Consider the following 4,156-nt stretch of genomic DNA (forward strand, 5'->3'; position numbering starts at 1 on the left):
ACCGTGAACTCAATATGCCCCAAGTAAAATTTATAATCCCCCCCCCCCAATTTTCCCCTATATTACCAAAAGAAGTTACAGGCTTGGTGGAACTTGAAGCTTCCATAATTAGGCAGAAGGGGGCTCTTTAATAAAAAATAAAAGAGTGAATACAAAATCAAGTTCAGGGTCTTAAAAGTGAGGCATCCTGAGACATAAACTTCACTAGCGTCATCCTATTCCCCCTACACCCCCAGTCCCATCCTGAATATTCCTGAATATTGTATATTTCAGTGACAAGCATCTAGTTACTCTAGCTGGAAACCTGAAAGCCTTCCTCTCCTCCAATCCTTTCTGCCCTTTCTCGTCCTTAGCAAAGCAAGGATGTCTTCTGTCATCTCTCCCTCCAGCCTCTGCGTTCTCTCCTATAAACCATCTTCACACGGCTCAGGCCCTCAACATCTCTCATCTGAACCACTGCCGTCGTCTCCCCCTTCCTGCTTCAGCCTGGACTTTCTCCAACACATTTTCTGCACCATAGTGGGGTGACTGTCCGACACACAACCCATCAACCCTTCTGTGATGTCCCGTTGTCCTCGGGCTAAGGTCTAAATTCCTTAGCCTAGCATTACCCAACTCTGTCAACCATGGAGGCTTACTTCTCACCATGCTCTCCCTTTGTGCCTTTCCTCAACAAGTAATTCTTGAGTACTATTTTTGAATGCCAATAATAGAGTAAGTAGATGCAAACCACTGGTGCTACAGCAGCAAACACCACCAGAAAATTCATAGCCCCAGTCCCACCGCACCAAACAGCTTGTAGTTTCTTGACTATGTAAGATTGTGTTCAGCCTCCTTGCCTTTCCCAAGGCCACAGGGAAGGCTCTTAAATTCATTGTTCACCTAACTAATTGCCGTTTATCTTCCATGGCTCAAAGGGTCACCTCCTTGCAAAACATTTCCAGATGATATCCACCAGCAAAAATGGATCCTTTCCGGCCCTGGCCAGTTTGCTCAGTGGTAGAGCATCGGCCTGGCATGCAGGAGTCCCAGGTTCGATTCCCGGCCAGGGCACACAGGAGAAGCGCCCATTTGCTTCTCCACCCCTCCCCCCTCTCCTTCCTCTCTGTCTCTCTCTTCTCCTCCCGCAGCCAAGGCTCCACTGGAGCAAAGTTGGCCCGAGCGCTGAGGATGGCTCCATGGCCTCTGCCTCAGGTGCTAGAATGGCTCTGGTTGCAACAGAGCAATGCCCCAGATGGGCAGAGCATCGCCCCCTGGTGGGCATGCTGGGTGGATCCCAGTCGGGCGCATGTGGGAGTCTGTCTGACTGCCTCCCCGTTTCCAACTTCAGAAAAATACAAAAAAAAAAAAAAAAATGGATCCCTTCCTCCTTCTTACCCAGATGTGCTTCTTTCTTCTCCCGGAACATACGCTACTTAGTCACACCTACCTGACTACGAGAAGATCCCCCTCACTGCACAATGAACTCTGAGCAAAGAGACAGCTTTTTATTCTTCTCTACATCTCCACTTCGACCTGCTACATAGTAGACACCATCCATTCATCCATCCATTCCATCCATCCTCCAGCCATCCACTCCTCCATCCAATGAACATTTCTGAATGTCCTTAGCATGTCAGCCATTGTTTCTAGGCTCTGTGAAGACAGAGAAGAACAAGGCAGGTGGGGGTCCTGTTCTCATTAATGCCATAGTCTAGTGGGGTGGGGCACAGAAAATGGAAATAAAAGAAGCCAATAAGCAAGGTAGGTGAGTGAGACATACTATTACTATAAAGCAAATCAACCCGAGTGATGCCACAGAGGGTGCCACTTGAGAAGGAATGGGCAGGTCACCTTACGAGAAGGGGGCACCTGTGATGAGATCCGAATGGTAAGAAAGGAAGAGCCAAGCAAGGAGGGACAGAAACTCCTGTGTTTAAGAAACAGAAAGGGTCAGAGTAAGCTGAGGGAGGGGTGGGAGGTGAGGGTGGAGAGGCCCCCAGGGACGGGGTCATGTAGCCTCTTGTAGGCCAGGGAAAGGCATCTGGATATCATTCTAAGTGAACTACAGGCATCAGGAATTGTCTAGTGAGGGGAGGGGTGAGTGAATGCATAAACACAATGTGCGTGCACTGTTTTGAATTTCGTTTGTCTACAGCAGTGGTCGGCAAACTCATTAGTCAACAGAGCCAAATATCAACAGGACAACGATTGAAATTTCTTTTGAGAGCCAAATTTTTTTAAACTTAAACTATATAGGTAGGTACATTCCTTATCGAGGTGCCTCCCACACGTGGTATTTTGTGGAAAAGCCACACTCAAGGGGCCAAAGAGCCTCATATGGCTCGTGAGCCGCAGCTGGCGACCAGGCATGTCTTTGCATTGAGCCCTCAGCACCACCTTTACCGGGTAAGACAATCTTTGTTCTGAGCTTCCGGCGCATCACTATTGGACAAGCCCTGAGTCCGTCTCAGGTTCAGGGCAAAGGAATGACAGCTGCCTCCCCTGGAAACGGTCCAGGGCCAGCCCTCACCTCCTGGTTTAGGACCGACTCCGTTGCGTCCCTCAGGGATCCTGGGTGAAGCATGAGGTCACAGACAAGGGATGAGAGTCAGAGCGAGAGAGCGGTGACAGTGTGAGAACTCGGGAAACACAGAGACTTGTCCACAGGTCAGACTCGGAACCCTTTCTCTAGCACTCGCCTCTGCATGTCTGGCCTTGGACAAGTCGCTGCACCTCCCAGCCTCAGTTTCCCCACCAGGACATGTGGTGGGGAAGTACCCATGTCATCGAGTTTTGGGGAGAGATTAAATAAGACAGTTTGGTGACATAAGAGGTTTCTACAAACCTCATTCGCGCTCCATTTCTTGCATGAAACAAACAATAGCCTTGCTGCCGAAGAGTTAGGTTGTACCATGAGAAAGCAGCCCTCCTCCCCGCCCCCGTTCCACCAGAGCGAGAAAAGGGCAAAAACCACGAGTCTCAGTTCCCCATTTTGTTTATATTCAAGTTGATGTTTCTTGTTTGTGATAATAACAAAAAAAAAAATGCAAAACAAAAATCGAAACTGACTCACTTCTCATTTCCTCAAGATCCAGCGACAGTCCCAATGCCCCCCCTCCCCCTCCCCCCTCCCCCCACTCCCCTCCCCTCACTCCCCCATCCTCAGAACTGCATCTGAAAACAAGCGGTGCAGGTGCTGCGGCCTCCGAGCTGCCAGCTGGGACGCGGGGCAGACTCAGCCTCGTCGCGGAGGGATCCTTGACCGTGCCTTCCTTTGCAGACTTCCGGTAGAAGCAGACAATTCGCTTTCACGTGACTATATTATTTTTTAATTGCCCTTTAGTTATTTTTTTCTCTTCTTCTTTAAAGAATGTCTTGACAGACTTGGGGCCACAGAGGACCAGCAGGAAGGGGGGATTGATAGTTTGGGAGTGGATTTTATGAAAGCTCCGATTCTGGGAAAACCCAGCTCAGAAAGTTGCTATGTTTCACTGGGAAGCCAACTGTGAAAACACATACGTGGAACACATACACATACACACATGCAGACGTGTGTGCACACACATCCCCTGGCCCCAGTTCTGAACCCCACCCCCCAACTCCAGGAAGCAGATTTTTCAACCAGCAGGGCTGGGTATGAGTCACGGGCAATTCTCTCTTGTTTTGGGGCATAAGGACCTCCTTCTTGCTCCTGGAACCCAGAGGGGTTGCTGAGAAGATGTGGGCCTGGCCTGTAGGGAAATTCCCACGTCTGCCCCGCGCTGGAAAAGAGCCCAGTCAGCAATCCGGAGGGGGAGGGTGCCCTTGTCCCTGTAAAGTCCCATGTTCCCGGGCGGAAGGCCGATGTCTGTGGGGCTTGGTGCCGCGAGGCGTGGTGGGGAAGGAGTGCGGGAGAGGGGGACTCCTGTGAATTGTGTGGGCTCCTCAGAGCGGCCTATCCAGGGTCGCCCAGTGAGTAGAGATGAGCGGAGGGATGGGAAGGGAAACCGAGGCCGTTAATATTTTACATCACAGCTGGTTGCTGGCACTTTCAAACTTTCCTTTGGGAGCTGCTGCTGCCTTTGGGGAGAAATCAAAGAACCCGGTGTCACGTTCCCAGCCTGCCTGCCATCCATCCTCTGCCTCGCCCTCTGGGTCCACGGTGCTGAGGCCTGTTGCTCCCACAGTGTTGTCC

This window comes from Saccopteryx bilineata, chromosome 4 (assembly GCF_036850765.1).
Source record: "Saccopteryx bilineata isolate mSacBil1 chromosome 4, mSacBil1_pri_phased_curated, whole genome shotgun sequence".
Lineage (NCBI taxonomy): Eukaryota > Metazoa > Chordata > Mammalia > Chiroptera > Emballonuridae > Saccopteryx > Saccopteryx bilineata.